The 19,892-nt window shown below is 37.4% G+C and overlaps 1 pseudogene; it reads left to right on the top strand.

Moving 5' to 3' along the window:
* The window catches only part of LOC129485303 (tripartite motif-containing protein 43-like), a 61,180-nt pseudogene that overhangs the window by 39,863 nt on the left and 1,425 nt on the right, over positions 1–19,892 (top strand).

Raw genomic sequence — 19,892 nt, forward strand, 5'->3', positions numbered from 1 at the left:
TTTCTAAAATACTAATTTTAAAATACATCAGTATACCCATCATGATTCTTTCTGAGTGACATACCACACAAATTCAATATGGGTTCTCTAAGGAATCCTCTTAGGCTACTTGTTTCAAAGCCTCTGAAGCTGCCTGCCCAGTGAAGGCTGCAACAAAGCTGTCTCTTCACTTCTCCCTTAGCCTTGCATGGGTCCACTTTCCTTTCAATATCAGACAGAGAATTAGAAATTCCTGGAAATGACTCCCCTGAATACTTGTTGTGGCTGCTTGGAGCATAGATGACATACCTGTTGATAAGACAGTATACTGTTTACTAGTTGCCCAAATGATATGGAAGAGAAACACAAGGGCATTCTACAATTCTAACATTGAATATTTCTAATTTAACAATTTGAAACAGCCACTTGTCAACTAAACTTCCACATTAAATCAACTCTAAAGACTATTATGGTCAGGCGTGGTGTCTCAAGTCTGTAACCCCAGCATTTTGGGAGGCCAAGGTTGTCTGATCACGAGGTTAGGAGTTCGAGACTAGCCTGGAAAGCATGGTGAAACCCCGTCTCTACTAAAAATACAAAAAATTAGCCAGGCATGGTGGCACGCGTCTGTTGTCCCAGGTACTCAGGAGTCTGAGGCAGGAGAATTGCTTGAACCCGGCAGGCAGAGGTCACAGTGAGCTGAGATCATGCCATGCCACTGCAATCCAGGCTGGGCTACAAAGCAAGGCTGCATCCTTTAAAAAATAAATATATAAATAAAATGGAAAAGACTAGTTTATGAAATATGTGTTAATTAATAATATTTGACTTCGAACAAATAACCTAAAGTGGTAAGTGGTTCAATGCTACAACAGTAACAAACGATAAAATAACCACAGCAATCGTGCTTGGTAATAAAGTATTTACTTACAATTTTTCTAATTCTTCAACATAAACTACACACAGTTGATATTAGTATTTCCCAGAGGAGGAAATTGAGGTCTGAGAAATCAAGTTGCTAAATGGTTCGTCTCAAGGCACATTACAAGTAAGTGCTGATTTTTTAATATATCATAATAAACAATAGCACAACTGTGATCCTTAAAGTCCTGTTTGTGATTAGTCAACCATCTATTGTGGTTTTTTTGTCCTTTTTAAAAAAGCTACATTACCATGTTAGCATACTTCACATAAAACATGAAGAAACATCAAAAACAATTTTGTAATGTTTCATGTGACCACGACAGATGAATGCTTTATGGAACGGGCAAAGATATTTTCATGTCATAGACCTAGAAAGGAAGGACAAACTCTGAAGAGATAAATAAGGCCAGGAGCGGTGGCTCATTACTCTAATTCCATAAATTTGGGAGGCTTAAGTGGGAGAATTGCTTGAGGCCAGGAGTTTGAGACCATCCTGGGCAACATAGGGACACCCTGTCTCGACAAATAAAAGTACAAATATTAGCTGGGCACTGTGGCACGTGACTGTAGTCCCAGCGATTTTGAAGGCTGCGGTGGAAAGATTGATCAAGCCCAGGGGTTTGAGGCTGCAGAGAGCTGAGATTGCACACTGAACTCCAGCTTGGGAGACAGTGTGAGAACCTGTCTCTTAAGAACAACAACAAAATAAGCTGGGGCGATGGGTAAGTTTAAAATATGCTGCCATTGGCCAACCAATCGAACTGTTGAAAACATGCTCTTACTCCCAAGCCAGACACTTTGATAATCCCTGGACAGAAAGATGGAGCCATTTCTGGCTGTCCAATGACCTAACCCCTATCAATACATATAAGGTCAACCTGGGGATAGTCAATGTTTGGCAGAAAAAATTACAATAGTCTAGATTTAGGAAGAAAAACATCTCTAAATGTCAAAAATATGAAAAAGAACAAATAAAGATGTGTCGATTATATACCTTACATATAGAGAGATTTACTGGGTTTTGTGTATACGTACACAAAAATATATTTAAAATAGGAAAAGGGCTAGAATTATACACACAAGAATATAACCATGATTTCATATTTTTCTGATGGAATTAGGCAGATATTTACTTTCTGCTGTGGCTTTCTTGATCTTTACAGTTTCTAAAATAAACATTATTTTAAAATAAGAAACAAAAGGATACTGAAAATAAAGATACGCAAAAATTATATTACATTGTATGAGAGAATATTATATTTATCATTACTACATACATATTGAAATTTTCTATTGGCTTGCAAGAAATCATCTATGATATTTTTCCACAGTACAAAAAAAAATGAAAAAGTGATATTATAACAGGGAATCATTTTTTCTTTTCCTACCTATAAAAACGTCTATCTGGTAACCCTAAGGATCAATAAATGCTCATTACAGAAACAATGGTTGATTATTCATAATTCTCAATAATATTGGAATGAGAAATAAAATGAATATAGTTATAACTTCATGAAAATGCATTTCTATAGACAAAATAAAAATTTCAGAACAAAAGCGAACTTAATCAGTCAGCTCTGGGGATTGGTTCCAGGACACTGACAGAGATCAAAATTTGTGCATACTCAAGTCCAGCAGAAAAGACACGTATACATGAAAAGTAGGCCCCCCTCTTCTGTGGAATTAACAAGCTGAATGTGAAAAAAACACTAAACAAATCAAATTGATCTATCAGAATAATAATCCAGATTTTAGTGTAAATTATTTAATATTTCATCTTTTCAAGTGATTTTCCGAATAATGTAAGTCCAGCATTCTCAGAGTCTGAAAAGACTTTCTGGATTACCTTGGTCTGCCTCAGTGAGGAAAGGTAGCTGCGGATGTGGAATGTGAAGCCACATCTGACCTCCCTCGGGTTAATTGGCCATAATTTAACTCTCACCACATGCCTAATGCCCTTTGACATCCTGGTCTTCATATTGTTAAGACAATGAAGTAGGCAATAATATAAAAGAGAATATTTCTGAAAAACATGGCTAAGAGTCCCAATGGAACGTAATAGTTTTGCTTTATTTTGTTTTGTTTTTTAGAAAAACATTCATAATTTTCTTACTTTACACATTTTTCATTAGTTCTTTATTGGCCACATCTGAGGTTCTCAGATTCAAGCTCATGTAATGAGTATCATTCTGTGAAAAAAGTTCTAACATGTCAAAGCTAAAGGAAAAATAATTGTTGAGGTTTGCTCCATAGAAATAAATTGACTCACTTAAAAGCCTCTTTTTCTGGATTTATGTCCTTCCTACTTTGTGATATTTTTAACAAAATCATTTTCTGTATGCAATACTAATATTTAAAAAGATAAGTTTGAAAAAAATAATTTTGCAAAATAAAGTTTACCATCTTTAAAAATAAAAAGTTGGCCCTCTACATACGTGGGGTTCTTTCCTTCAATACTGTATTTTATTGTGTTTTCTTAAGACATGGAATTTCACTCTTTTGCCAGGGTGGAGTGCAGTGGCTTGATCATACCTCACCACAGCCTCAAACTCCTGGGCTTAAGCAATTCTCCTTTCTCAGCTTCCTAAGTACTTGGGATTACAGTGAATAACACTGGATTTTCTACCTATCTTTGCTTGCTGATGTGAAATCTACAGATCAAAAGGACTGACCATATTTTTTAAAAACATTGTGCCTAAGTAGGCCTGTGCAATTCAAATCAGTGTTCTTCAAGTATGAAATGTGTATTTTAAATTCCTATAATATGCAAATGAAGAACAAAAAAATACATAGCTACCACATTTTTAAATCTTATAAAATACTATTCTGCTAAAGCTTATGAAAGCACATAAACAGATGCATGTGCCAATGGGAAAAAAGATAGTGATTTTTATTTACATCGATAATAACTAACTGATAAACCCAGGTATACAAATATAGGCAAGACTTTCTTCACCTTAGGTCTCCTAGTAATCTGCTCACAGAAATAATATTAATATTAAATTAAAATAATCTGGTAATGTTTAGTAAGATGCCTGACAAATTATAAATATTTACCAAGTGATAACTAAAAATATTCTAATTTTTAAAGCTAAACCTATTAGGAACACAAAACATGGTGCTTATTTCAGTCTTTCTACAATATCTGGATGCCTGCTATGAATCAAACACTCCCTGCTTTCACAGAACTTACAGTCCAAAAGGAGTGATGGGGTTCCTATTGCAATAAGAATGATTCGATCTAATTGAAAGTGTATCAACAAGCTCTGAGTAGCTAAACAATGAGTCACTGAATTCAATATACCATTCTTTCACAATGTAATTAACTAATGAGAAACCATCATTACATTAAGAAAGCATTAATTATTCTATTCATTCATTTATCTCTTACTTTTTATAATGTAGTTTTACTAACAGTTGGCATTTAGAACTGGCTGATCACCTCCTATGAGCCAATTACTGTTTTGAATGTTTATACAATACATGATTTTTAATCTTCAGAGCAATTCTGCAAGTTGGGCAGGCTAGTAGCACCATTTCATAGATGAGATACTAAAGGATCAGGAGTTAAATAACGTACCTAAACTCACACTAGATAGTTTTAGAATGAAATGGGAGGTCTATATTGTTCTTTCAACTGCACCCTGTTGACAAAGGAAAAATAGGAATAACTACAGCCCCCATAATTTGGATATCAGCTCTATTCAACATTTATGAAGTTAGCATCATGAACTCAGATTTTGAAACAGTATATAGTAAATGAAACACAGGCTATCTGTTAGCAGCTCTCATAAACAGATGAGACAATCAAATAAAACATAATTTCAATAAAATGCTATGGGTTTCTGAATCAAATTCACAATCCATTGCTACAAATACAAAAATTGATGTGGCTACACACATGTAAATACACAAAGACACACACACACACACACACACACACACTTCTCTTTCTCTGTATCCTATGTTAACACCCTGTATCCTTTGATACAGAGGAAAGAAGTCATACAAGAAAAGCAGGATGAAGACATGTCTCTTCCTTAGATTTCGAAGTTTGGTTGAGAAATTCAACATTCAACTTAATTTACTTAGTGAGAAATTACTATTATTACGTGCAATGCACTGCTCAGGTGTTTCAGGAATTGTAAACATCTTATAGAGACACAGACTGGATCTTTACTATCATTTGGAGAAAATGAAACAAATATAGAAATACTCAAGGAAGAAAAAGCTGTGTGTCCTTAACAAACCATAATTCAAATGATGAGGCATTTTGTCAGGGAGAGAAAACATCATTTTTCTTTTAAAGATAGAAAATCAGCTTCATGGAATCTGCTTACATTTTCATTCTCATTGTTGACCTTTTACCCACATAAAAAAAATTGGAAAGAATTGTGAACAATAAGGAAATAATTCTCCCAATATTCCTCTGAAGATAATGCAGTGCTTATACTAACTGATTAACTCCCTTTAAGTTTTTCCTATATTTGTTGAATAAAATTAATCAAATTATATATACAACTTTAAATTCTTTCTGCTTACTTCATGTTTTGTTGTAAATGTCTTCTTATATTATATCTCTAATAATATTTTTTCTTTTTTATGGGACGGAATCTTGCTCTGTCGTCCAGGCTGGCCACCTCCTGGGCTCAAGCAGTTCTCCTGCCTCAGTCTCCTGAGTAGCTGGGATTACAGGTGCCTGCCACAACACCTGGCTAGTTTTTTGTTTGTTTGTTTGTTTGTTTTTCTGTTTTTTTTGTTTGTTTTTTAGTAGAGATGGGATTTCACCATGTTAGCCAGACTGGTTTCGAACTCCTGACCTCAGGATTTTTGTCTCACCCACCCAAATAGCTGGAATTACAGGTGTGAGTCACCACACCTGACTCTAATCATTGATTCTAATGATTATAAAATGTTCTCATTGGGGAATATCGACTTCTTTAGTAATTTCTCTTCTCTTAGGCAAGAGGTTACTTTGAAATACTTGCTATTATCATTTTAGAACTCAAGTCTTTTTCAAAGCAGTCTTTCTTTTCCAAATTTGATACTTTTTCTTAAGAAATAATTCAAGAAATGAAAATACTGTGACAAAATATGGAACTTTGTGACAGTTCTTGGACACTTTAGAAATATATAGCTATTACTTTCAAAAATATTAATATAATGCACGATATTATCAGAAATCCATGGAGAGCATATGCTTCAGTGTACCAGACAGAGCAATGGGCACAACGAAGGTGTCAATTGTTATGCTACTGTGAGCAGCAGAACAATAGCAAAAGGGTTCTATCTAATCATTTCAACATGGCAGCAAACTTTTTATTAGGATTTCTTGCTAATATCAAAATATTCAGCTAAAACAATTTTGTTTCCTGGGAAATGATATAAAATATCAGTAAGCATGATAAAATACACTATCACTATGAAATGCAATAATTACTGCGTGAGATAAACAGGGTTTCACAGAAAGATAAAGTCTTTGTTCACAAAGAGATTCTCAGATTATTTGAATGATATTTAATAAACTTAGAGTTGACCTTTGAACACCATGGTGGTTGGGGTGCCGAGATCCCATGTAGTCAGAAATCAGTGTATAACGTTTGACTTCCTCAAAACTTAGCTCTCAATAGCCTAGTGTCGACTAGAAGCCTTAATGATAATATTCACAGTTGATTAATGCATATTTTCTATGTTATATGTATACTCTATTTTTACAGTAAAGTTATCTAAAGGAAAGAAAATGTTATTAAGAAAATCAAAAGAAAAATATATTTAATATTCATTAATGGAATACTAAATCTAATTAGTGGAAGTGGATCATTATAAGAGTTTTCATCCTGATCATCTTCATGTTGAGTAATCAGAGAAGGAGGAGAAAGAGGAGGGGTTGGTCTTGCTGTCTCAGGGGTAGCAGAAGCGGAAGAAACTCCAATTATACGTGACTCACATAGCTCCAACCAGTGTTATTCAAGGGTCAACAGTATATATAGGTCAAAAGTTTTAAAACTATATTCTCTAATTTTCTAAATAAAATTAAACTACATTACATAAAAAAAATTAATAGAAAATTTCTTGGAATTTCAGGCAGGTAAATTGGGGCGGGGGGTGCTGGAAACTATATACTAGATAAACCATTGTACTATTGGATTTCCACTTAGTTCACATATGTGATTAACACACATATGATGAGAGAGGCAGTGCTTAGAGATGTAGCAGAAACGGTAGCATAGGGTAGTTCAAGATGGGGCCTAGATGCATGGCTGAAGAATCTGTATGGATCATTTACTAATTCTAACATAAAATGAATACTATGAAGAGAAGAGATTAAATGAAATTACATATACATTCTGAAAGAAGTAAAGATTTCCTGATGGAAAATAAAAACAAATAATATTAAAGACACTCCCAAGTACTAAGAAAGAAATTGGCTCTGTGTGAAAGAGAGAGATATCATCAGCTAAATTATTTATATTATAAGTCATCTTGATGCTTTAAAAGTGATATCCTTAAGGATGTAACTTACGATACTTTTTTCTTCAAAATATCAAGTGCCTACTGTGTCTTAATAAGCATTCTAAGCCAATGCAGAAATGAACAAATGAGACAGATTTTCTTGCACCTAAAGAGCTAATGAGGTCGCAGGGTGAGAAACACAAGTCAGCAAGTCAAAATACAACATTGAAAAAGTGAAGCTGGCACAGTGGCTCTGGCCTGTAATATCAGCACTTCAGGATTCTGAAGCAGGAGGATCACTTGTGCTTAGCAGTTCAAGACCAGCCTCAGCAACAGAGAGCCCATCTCTAAGAAAAGAGAAACAAAATTAGCTGGGGTTGTGGCATGTTCCTGTATTCTCAGACACCGGCTTAGATGAGAGGATTGCTTGAAATTGGGAAGTCAAGGCTGCAGTGAGCTGATATGGCACCATGCTTAAGCCTGGATGACAGAGCAAGACCCGGTTTTGAAAAAAAAAAAAAATTGATAGAGAAACGCATTGTGATAAGTGCTTTAGAGAAAAACACAGCAGGAAAGGAAAATAAATAAAGTATCATAGACAAAATTGATTTTTGTTTTGTTTTGTTTTTGTTTTTGAGACAGAGTCTCGCTCTGTCACACAGGCTGGAGTGCAGTGTCGCGATCTCAGCTCACTGCAAGCTCGGCCTCCCGGGTTCACGCCATTCTCCTGCCTCAGCCTCTGGAGTTGCTGGGGCTACAGGCGCCCGCCACCACGCCAGGCTATTTTTTTTTTTATTATTAGTAGAGACGGGGCTTCACCGTGTTAGCCAGGATGGTCTCGATCTCCTGACCTCGTGATCCGCCCACCTCGGCCTCCCAAAGTGCTGAGATTACAGGCATGAGCCACTGCACCCCGCCCAAAATTGAATTTATAATATTATGGTCAGAAAAGACCTAGTATAGAATATATTTTGGCAGACACCTAAAGGAGGCTAGAAATGAAGGTGCGTGGCTATTTCATGTATTTCAGATTTTACCTAGCTTTTTAGGAAGTGACAACTACATTAAAAATATCTAAATGTAAACTGATTATTTCTCCACACCATATTTGCCCTCACTGTCTATTATGAAACTTCTGATATAGAGGAGAAGGAATGAGAATAGAGAAAACTGAAGCCAGATCTCAAGGTTGAGAGTAACTTACTTACGATCAGTAGAGTCTCATAATACGTATGGCAATTTCAGCATGGTAGGTGAGCGTTATTCCGTGTGAAATGAATCAAAATCTTACTGGGAATACTGAAAGTAAATAGGTCAAGTGTATATGGAGACCAGAGACAAGTGCTCTGCTGCCTTTGGCCCAGAGCACAAGCAACATGTTAAAGCTTCATTACTTGTTTCTCAATATAAGAGGAGAAGGAGAATGTCTGCCTACTGACCTCAACAGCCTCCTCCTGCAACTAATATCCTTCATTCCCCTTGTCCCTGAATTCCCTTGACCCGCCCCTCCTTCATTTGATTGGCTCTGTGTACTTGTTAGAATCAGAAGATCTGGGGGAACTGTGGCTTCTGAACATGTACACTAGACTCTACCCATATCCAGCCCTGTGACCCTACAAACATGCTCAACTGAATTTTCCTCCCATAGAGGTACTCTTCCTGCTGAGTTTCTCTCCTCTGCTCCTAGAGCCAAATGGCATCTCCTGTCCTATCCCTGGATGGCTTAACCCAGGAAAATTCCTGGATCCAAGAGGAGTCAGAAAAAGGAACGGTGGCCTTGTGGGTGCTGAGATTCTCATAGAGATAAAGGGGATATCCTGAAATCTAGAGTTTCTTCCTTCCCTTTTCCCTCCCTTACATCTTCTGCTGCTCCTGGGAGCTTTGCTCTATCTCTCATCCAGCTCAGACTGTTGCTGAGCCTAATAGTCTTTGCATAGCCAAGGTGGTTCTTGAAGAACTCTTGTCTGCCCGAGGTCTGAGCTGCTTCTCCAGAATCTGCAGCACGGGTTTCCATAACTGCATGAAGATCTGGAGCCACCGGTAACTAGGCAGAGAGTGTTCTCATGTGTCTGAAATGGCATGTCACTCCTCTCCATGAGCGGTAGAATAAATGCATTCAGATGAAGCCCTGCCATCATTACTTTGTCAAGTAGAAATGCATTTCAATATATCTCAGAGCAACATGCCCTACACTACCGTGGCCCAGGGAGATCCCTGAGATGGAGCTTTGTAGACTTTCCCTCCTTTACCCATTGAGCTGGGATGAGCAATGGCAGGTATTATAGGAGGGAATCTTACATCCTGTGGTTGTTGAGAGGCCCTTGAAAGCCTTCATCTGGAGCATGAGGAGCAGGAGAAATGTCCCTTATGGAGTGGAGGCCGACAGTGTTCTTAGATTAAATTCTTACATTACAATAAAAGTGAATCGCCTGGGCACGGTGGCTCATGACTGTAATCCCAGCACTTTACTAACCACTCTATTAAAATGCCAAAAAAAAAAAAAAAATTAGCCAGCCATGGCAGTGGGCACCTGTAATCCCAGCTACTTGGGAGGCTGAGGCAGGAGAATTGCTTGAACCTGGGAGGCAGAGTTTGCAGTGAGCCGAGATCACTTCACTGCACTCCAGCCTAGGCAAGGCAATAGAGCAAGACTCCATGCAAAAAAAAAAAACAAAAAAACTTCTGTTTTGAAAAGACTTAATCATCATCTATCTTAACACCCCCCTATGCCCCCTGAAATGCAGTCAGTTGAAAGAAAGGGGTTGGTCTTCAGAGATTTATATAAGGACACTTCAAGAGTCAAGCTCATTCTTCTCCAGAACCCACAGAGTGTCTTTGCAACTGGCCTTGGAGACTTCCAAAAGCTACCAGCACTGCATGGTGAGGCTCTGATCCCTGAACTGAATTCATCTTATTTGACAGCAGGCTTTGGTGAGAACATAGATATTTTTCTGAGGTAAGCACACGATTTCCAGTGTAGGAGCTACTATTAGGTTACAAACCAAAACAAACAAAATTTGGGGACTTTAATTTATCTGCAAAATTAGATTTTTTTAGATGAAATGATCTCATTTTCAGAGTTTTAAGAACGGCTCCATTTCTTTTTTAAAATTATTCTCAACATAATCTGTAGGTTTACAAGCTCCATTTACTTAACCTATTTACAAATTAACATTTTCGTCATCTGTCTTGCTACATGTTCCTCAAATTAAGGTTATGATTAATTTTTTACTTAATGTATTTCTAAGTTATTTGTATAGATTGTAAGCGTTTTGCAACAGTTTCCAAATATCTAGTAGTTTTTTAATCTCTGTGGGTTCTATAAATGGCTTATGGGTGTTGTAATTTATGTGTATAAATGTGTTACATTCTACCGTACTAGTGGTAATGTGCCTGTGTTACAATGTATGGCTATATATAGGTAGAGAGTGCATTGGATGATTCGGGCAAACGTTTTTTTCTAAAAAATGGTAAAAGTCTCTTCACAAACTTCAGTCTGTCAAAGAAAGCAAGAAATGAGTATTTCTGCAGAAAAGTCTCACTGGCAATCATGCAGAAATGTCAGAAATAGAGGGATCATATATTTATACAGTGTAGAAACCAGGATTTAGATTGTTCATTTCTTTGTTTCTTTGTTTGCTTTAGACAGGGCCACCCAGGCTGCAGTGCAGTGGTGGAAATAAGACTCACTATTGCCTCTACTTCTCACTTCAAGCAATCCTTCAGCCTCATCTCCCAAAGTAGCTGGGACTACAGGTATGGGCCGTCATGTTCGGCTGTTATACACACATATATATTTATAGAGATAGGCCGACCTAGACATTTTGCCATGTCGCCAGTCTAGAACTCCTGAGCTCAAAACACCCTGCCTGACTTGGCCTCCCAAAATACTGCGATTTACAGGCTTGAGCCACCTTGCCTGGCCTACGTTTATTTTTCCTCTTTTTTTTTTTTTTTCAAAACATACATTTAAAATTCTGACTTACTGTCTAGTGCCTATTATTATTGCGTAATACTTACTCGTTTTCTGACTGCGTGAAAGAGTAATGATAATGCTTCCAAAGAGCTTAGAAAATATTTCTATCCTTTGTGTACTCTCCTACAGTTTATCAATCTTTTTGTAATTTTAATTACCTGTCTTTTAAAAATGTCATAATATTAACCAGTATATCCCCAAATTAACAGACAGTAAAGGAACAGTAAACACGCCAGAAAGTTTCTGTTGACTGAATTAACAGAGCAGCCTAGAAAAGCAATGATTGTTTGTTTTGCCTTGGAGAAGTGCCTTTACCTCGATTTGCCTGTTTTATCTTGGAGAGTAAAGGCTAGCTTTTTCTGATTTGAGTCTAAGTATGAGTTCTGCTCTAACATTTTCAAGCAGGGTCCTTCTGGAAAAGTCACGATGGATGGTTGTTACAGTTAAATGAAAAAGTGACAGTAGAAGAGCTTAGTTCGCTTGCCTTCTCTAAACCAATCACTGGCAATTAAGAGTGTTACTGATTCTCAGACAATTCAAGACTCAACCCTTGAGTTTACAGGTTGATGAAACCTTTGAAGCCCAAGCAATTTTGTGGACACTAACCCCTCAAAAAATACGACATTCTTCTATGCAAGAAAATAGAGTTTGGAAAGCTGGCCCTGTGTTGATTGGAGAACAGTCACGTTTTCCTACAGAGGTCGATATCTCTTAGTGCCTTGGTTTTCTATTTTTCCTATCTCTGTTGTTGCAAATTAAAGCCTATTCTTCTCTAGAAAGAAAGGATATTATTCAATTGCAACCTGATTCAAACTTTGCTTGGACCTTTGTCTCTCCAGGGTAGAAGATTAAATTCTTGTGGTTTTCTTTCCTTAGGAAAATGGACTCAGACTTCTCACATGCCTTCCAGAAGGAACTCACCTGCGTCATCTGCCTGAACTACCTGGTAGACCCTGCCACTGTCTGCTGTGGGCACAGCTTCTGTAGGCCCTGTCTCTGCCTTTCCTGGGAAGAAGCCTGAAGTCCTGCCAACTGCCCTGCATGCAGGGAACCATCACTGAACAAGGACTTCAAAACCAAAATTCTTCTGAAGAACTTAGTGACCACTGCGAGAAAAGCCAGTCTCTGGCAATTCCTGAGCTCGGAGAAACAAACATGTGGGACCACACGGAAACAAAGAAGATGTTCTCTGACATGGACAAGAGTCTGCTCTGCTTGCTGTGCGCCACCTCTCAGGAGCACGGGGCTCACAAACACTATCCCACTGAAGAGGCAGCTGAGGAACACCAGGTAAGAGATAGTTCTGCGATCACCTGAAAGCTGGAAGGTGGCAGAGTTAAAGAGATTAGAAGGACGATGAGAATCATCATGGTGATTACTCCATTCTTTACTGAGTGCCAGGTGCTGTTCTAGGTACCAACGATGAAATTTTGAATAAAATATGCAACTCTACCTTCCTTCATGAAGCTTGGACCCAAACAGAGCGTGAACAAGTAAATGTCATTATTATTGAGTCTACACTTCAATGCTAAAGACATTGAAAAGCCACCAAAACTACTAGCGCAAAGAAAGGTATTTTGGAAATATATTTAATATTATTGGACAAACGAGTATGGGACTAGCACACTACAAAATCTGGGGGCTAGCATAGTGGGTTCTGAAGCAGGATGTTTCCCTGAACATTAGCCAAGTTACAGGAAATCTTCACATTTCAGTTCCCTAAACTGTTCTGCTTTCTGAATCCTCAAACTGAAAAATATCCATTGAGGATGAGCAGTGAAAAATTTGTTTTTGTTTCCCCTTTCTAATGTATTTATGTATTATATCCCTTGCTTGCGTATACCACTCAGAGTGTGGAATTTATGGTGTTTCATTTTCTGTTGTTCAACCTAGTAATTCTTTTGCAGGAGAAGCTCTTAAAGCAAATGAGGATTTTATGGAAAAAGATTCAAGAAAATCAGAGAAATCTAAATGAGGAGAGAAGAACAGCCTTCCTCTGGAGGGTAAGTATGAGACCATGTGTCCTCACGACCAGCTTGAGACAGGCATGCTGAGAGCATTTATATTAGCAACTTGAGTTCAAATTTTCATATACCAGATTTTGTCATGTGTTTATTCATAGGCTGGAAAACAACCAGACTGTTCAATATAGCAATTGTGCAGGTTTTCTGTAAAAGCTTTCAGATAAATAAAAATAGATATAAATTCTGAAGGACAAGTAGATGCTTAAAATTAGTAAGTATTTCAGGCAGAGATTTCTGTATAAATGAATTATGTAATATTGATTAAATAGTATATAATTGAGGAATAAAGGCATTTAATGGTGAATATGATGTTATCCAGGGGCAAAAAAGCAGGTGGGATCAGTAATTTAAGAAAAGTGCCTGTGCTGGTTAAATCTGACAGCAAGGGGCCCAGATGATGCCAGGTCAAGTAGGAGAAAATGTAACACGATGAAAAGCTGAGGAGAAGGGACAACAAATGACCGGGGGAGTGTGAGAATAAATATGTCAATATTGAGAGGAGAAACACAATGGAATGGAGATTCATGTTCTCAGAATGGCAGGGCAATTCAGAGCCTGTGGCTTTTGAGGGAAGAAAGGTGGGAGACAGAAAAGAAGTAGTCGGTTTGAGAGATGGGGGTTAAAGTTTTTACTAAGATCCTTTCCGTGTGATGGCTTCTGATCCTGATTATAATACACTAACAGCATCTCTACTTAGAGTGATTGTTTGGGCTGTGAAGTACAAAGGTTTGAGACTACAAACTAAGTGAATAACAAAGATTATATATATTATTGATGACAATTTAACAATCAATCATAAATTTTAGTTGTTTTCTAATGGTATTTCAGATTTAAAAGGACATATATTTAAACATTTAAATCAAAAGGGCTTTTTTGCAGGTGTTCGAGAATTGATGAATTACATAAATTTTGAAGGAAGGTCTTGCTTAACTCATCATCCTGTTTGTAAACGGTGGAAAATAAAAGAAGGAATGAGGAGGATGAATTTGTGGGTTCTGTGAGGTGGAAGTAGACCTAAGCATTTAGCCTACAAAATCCATGTCCCTACAGAGTGATGTGGTTTTATGGGCACAGATGATCAGGAATTAGTATAGGAAGCTGCATCCAGTTCTCCATAAAGGAGAAAAACAACATTTAGAGAGACTGAACGAGGAATACCAAGAGAATTTTCAGCAACTCCAGAGAAGTTGGATCAACATGGATCAAGAGTAAACACTTGAAAGAAATGTATCAGGAACTAATGGAAATGTGTCATAAACCAGATGTGGAATTGCTCCAAGTAAGAACCGAAAGAAAGCTTTATGGAATTGTGCAACTAGATTTCCATAGAACGTTTTCTACCACAAGCTTCCTCCTCCAGCACATTTCATTCGAACTCTGGAAGAAAAAAAATCATGTGAAAATTCTATTTTTGTTTCCATAGGATAATACAAATAAATTAGGGAAAAACTAACATTCCCTTCTTCCTCCTTTTGGGAAGTCCTAGGTTTGAAATGTTCTTGATTTGAGCCACGTTACCCTTCGGGGACGAGCCCTGAAAAAGACCACATTGTAGACAGCTGCAGCAATGCACAGTCACTACTCACACCTTTCTCTCTCACTCAAATTTAGGATCCTGAATTTATCAGAAATAGATTATGTCAATAGGTCTTACAAGTATAATAAGTGTTAGAGATGAGAATACATTTTAAAACTGTTGCAGTGATAGTATGTGGTAATTCTAAAGTTTTCGAAACCTAAAGAGCAGACCCTCAGAATAGCAACTTGTTTGTTTGTTTGTTTTGAGACGGAGTCTTCTGTCATCCAAGCTGAAGTCCAGTGGCCCAATCTCAGCTCACTGAAACTTCTGCCTCCCTGATTCAAGTAATTCTCCTTCCTCAGCCTCCCTAGTATCTGAGAATAAAGGTGTGCACCACCGCACACAGCTAATTTTTTTGTATTTTTAGTAGAGATGGGTATTTGCCATGTTGTCCGGGCTAGTCTGGAACTCCTGACCTAAGATGATCCATCCACCTTGGCCTCCCAAAGTGCTGGGATTACAGGTGTGAGCCACCTCACAAAACAGGAATAACAACTTTCTAAAAAAGTCATTTTTTTTCTCTCTCTCTCTCTCTCTTTACAGGATTTGGGAGACATGGTGGCAAGGTATGTTATTGGCCGTCAGTGCAACCTGGAGCACAAGGCATGCAATGAAAAATATCAAGCTGTTTCCAACAAAGTGAAAACATAATTTACCAACACCACAATGTGTCAGTGTGATTGTGTGGGTGTGTGTGTGTACTCATGTGTTTGTGTTGTATGTTGAATGTTACCTATGCCTTTTATCAGACATTAACCTTTTCTTACTTTTCCAAGTAACTCAGGGGGTTATGTTTTGAAGAGTTCAATGCAGAAGTTGCTAGAATAACGATTGCCTCTTTTCACGATTCAGAATCATAATTAGAGATCATCTATTTGGTGGCAGATAGGGAGAGAGGCATTTATCTTTCAGTGGCAGTAGGTTAGAAATGGAGTGAAGAGTTAGAAAGATTCCCTAAGAGCCAGAAACCCATCCTAGGATTGTGGAGGTACATTACAATATCAGAAGTGGGTTTGAATGAAGCATTTTCTGTTGGAATCTATTTCTTAAACACAGACATCAGAAACTTAACCAACTCAACCTACTTCCTTGCAGGAGTGAGCCGTGCTGCTGCACGTGCCCCAGCCTGTGAATCCAGAGCTTCACTACAGGGCCCATCACTGGGCTGGTGGATAGGTTCAACCGCTTTCTAGGTGAGTGTCACCCTCTTGGTGGGATCCACATGCAATGCCTTCAATTCTGGTTTTCCATGGCAGCTTTCCCAGTGTAATGATTTTTCATCTAGAAGAAAATAGCCTGTGAATAAGTATTTATATTTATAGTTTCATTGTCATCAAACAGACAAAACTAAATAAAAGATGGTGGAATCAGCCATATAACAAATTTCTTAGAAAAGTAAAACTTGCAGAAGGGCCCTTTAGGATGTAGAACCATTCATGTATGGTTCAACCGTGATACAATTTCCTGTATACAATTATTACAGGAAGTATACAGAACTGAATTAATTCAGGACATTTCAATTTCAAATTCAGTGCAGTTAATGACTGATTTGAGTGACAGTGTTTTTTTAAATACATTTCAGGTGAAGTTTCATAGCATTTATAATTTTAATCATGTGCATTTTAATCAACTAAAGCATACATGAGTAACTTATATAACAATGCAAAAACTGAGAATCTGTGAACGATAGGAACGTGATTTGTTGGTTGATGAGGCCTTAGATAGAACTCCAGGATAGATCACCATAAATCCAGCAGGTAAAATATGTCTGTGCCTGAATCTGGCATGAAAGTCAGATAATTCTTGCAAGGAAGCTGCCCTTTTTAGAAGGCAGAGTCAGATTTTCTCTTTAAGTATGAATTGACTAGTTTAAGTGGCAGATTATAATATTTCTGGCAAAGTGATAACTTTTTTATTTGGGTCTAAGGATGGCTCCTCACCTCATCTCCTGTCCCAAGCCTCCTGCTCTGCCCTGACAGAGAAGAGACAACGAAGGTTAATTTTATTGCTATGGACTTGGCTGCAGTGCAATAGCTTCCAGGTTTTCAGTTGTTATGAAAGGTCGCTAACTAGACATAGACATGACCTTCCTCCCATTTATACTTATAGAGTTTATAGAAATTGCGATCATTGAAGTTTAGGCGTTTTCTCGTGCAGATATCCTAACACCCTTTGATTCCAACATTTTTCCAGACACAAGTTTCTTTCTAATCTTGACCTGTGTTTTCTAGTGAGAATCTCTTTCTTATCTGAACATGAGAATTGATAAACTGCTTTTCACTGGAACATTCTCTTTTTTCCACCGTGGAAATTTCCTTCACATGGGAAGTAACCAATTACAATATCAGGCTGTTTGAGGATGTGAGAAGTTTGATGTTTAGACCAGAATCTTTGCATTCTGACAGATCTGACAATTTTGCTGCTTGGGGAGCCTGGGTCTTCTCCTCTGGCAAACACTACTGGGAGCTGGATGAGGGCAACTCTTGGGACTGGACTCTGGGAGTCTGTAAGGACTCCTCGATAACTAAGAATAGCACAATGGTTAAATCTAAGGACGTATTTCTTCTTTTATGTGCCTGCTGTCCTGACCCATATTTCCAGGGATACCCTGGCATACGTAGACACTATGTAAAGTGCACATCTATTAGAAGTTTGTAACACTATGTTTTCATGTGACTGTTTTCTTATTCCTGCAGTGGATATTTCCTGGGATAATAAAATAACCACTTGGTACATTCCCCTTGTTTGAAGTTCTGAGACAGCTACTCTTTGGTTCTGATGATCTCAACACTGCCCCAACTCCAACAAAATCTAAGTGTTTTCTTGATGGCGAGCCCTGCCATTCACTCTTGGAAGATATTACTGAGAGGTGGACGTTGGACACTGTTGGAACTGGGCTGTTAGATTTTGCAGTGATTCTTGGACAATGAGAAATGACATGCTGGTTAACTCCAAGAAAATTTTTCTACTTTTCTGTGTCAAGAAGTCTACCAGTGTCATCTCAAGACCTCTTCCCCACTATTATCTCAGTATACAGAAAGGCCTCTAGGCCAGATGGGGGTGTTTCTAGATGACGACTGTGGCATAGTAAGCTTTGTTAATGTGGCCAACGGTTTTCTCATCTGTAGCCTCTCGGTTCTTTCCCTTACCCTCTTACAACTTTGCTTTGCTTTGCTTTGCTTTGCTTTGCACTCAAAGAATCAGAGATAGGTCAGTAACATGACTAAAGGTATCAGAAACACCGACTTCTGAGAATGCTACTGACTACTTGACATTCTTTATCTTTTTCCATGAAACTTTGTACCATTTTTAAAAGTGTGGAGGTATGCATTTGTTTTGATTTTCATTAAACTACTCTCTCTTAGAATACTGCCCATGTCTTTTCTTTAATGCTGTATCTTTTCTTTGCCTTGATTTCCAAGCCAGCCCAGGTAAATGAATACCCGAGTGCGTTTATCCAAACTGATGGGTTAATGCAAGAGCACAGGTTTCTTCCCCCTGAACTGGAATTTTTTTTTCTCTGTTCCACATCTGCTAAGTCCCATTTCATCAAGTGTAAGTTCCAACATTTCTTCAGGGAATTCTTTCTTTAGCTCCCGGACTAGATTAGGCTTTGTTTTAAAGACTCAGAAAACCTTATACTCTTCTTTGTAAAACTCACAGTGTAATAGTAGGCATCTTTTCTGCTTCTCAGATTACAAGAAGAGGATTGTGTTTGTACTACACACAGGTATATTCCAAGAAAGTACACAATGCTTAAAATTCAACTGATATTCATTATCTGTTTGAATAAAAGAATAAATGCACAAAATAATTGATAAAAACATATGATACAACTGTTTAAAAGCTACCAAATTTACCCCTGTATTCCTTTTCATTTTGGCTACTGAATGTAACCAAAATCAACAGGGATATTGAGAAATATTATTTAATAAAGTTATAAATTGGACTGCTTATCCAATTGATAGGCTCAGTCAATTTTCGTTAGCTCAGGAACAAACTATCGATGGACACAGATCTTAAGAGAGTGACAATGATACAGATAAAAAGACTGAAAACCTGTAAGGTTTTAGTAATTTCACCGATGGCATCCTACAGACAGTTACCTGGGAACATGTCATTACCAGAATAGAAAGTAAGACTCGCTTTTTGCTTCAGAAAATACAGAATACTCAGAAGCCTCATTACATTTTAAGAAAACTGCAAATTTATTTAGGTCTTTGAAGTTTTTAAAATACATGTGCAGTAAAATATCCTTATTATCAGAAATACCTATATTTTGATCGTGTTAATTTTGTATGAAGACTTTCCTTAAGTATCGACTGGAAGTTGGTTCCAGGACTCCCCACAGATACCAAAATCCTTAGATGCTAATAATCCTCAGTTGTCCTTACAAAACATGAGGAACTATTTGCATGTAGCCTAAGTACATCCTCCTATGTACTTTAATTATCTCTAGATTACTTAAAATACTTAATGCAATGTAAATGCTATGTTAGTAGTTGTTACACGTATTATTTAGGGAATAATGATGAGCAAAAAAAGTCTGCACATGTTCTATGAAAAGGTAATCATTCCATTTTTTTCCTGAAATTTTTTAATCCATGATGAGTTGAATCCATGGGTGCAGAACCCATTCATAGGGAGGTACAACTGTATATCAAATATCATATTTAATTGTGTATTTTCTAGCATTTAACCTAATTACTGGCAATATGGCACACAACAAACATATCAAGAGTTTCTGATATGTGTTTTTTGAATTTATTTAAAGCAATCTAGGAATGCCTCCTTTAATGAGGATTGCTGAGAACAAAGTCTAAAAAAGGCCAACACAATTTATAAAGAGTAACTCTGATCCAAAAGTTTAATGACAGATGGGTTGTGTAATGGGTTATTTCAATGATAGTAGTAATGCAAACATACAATTCTGTAGTCGTTTATGTTTTAACAGCAT

The sequence above is a fragment of the Symphalangus syndactylus genome, chromosome 6 (assembly GCF_028878055.3).
Source record: "Symphalangus syndactylus isolate Jambi chromosome 6, NHGRI_mSymSyn1-v2.1_pri, whole genome shotgun sequence".
Classification (NCBI taxonomy): Eukaryota; Metazoa; Chordata; class Mammalia; order Primates; family Hylobatidae; genus Symphalangus; species Symphalangus syndactylus.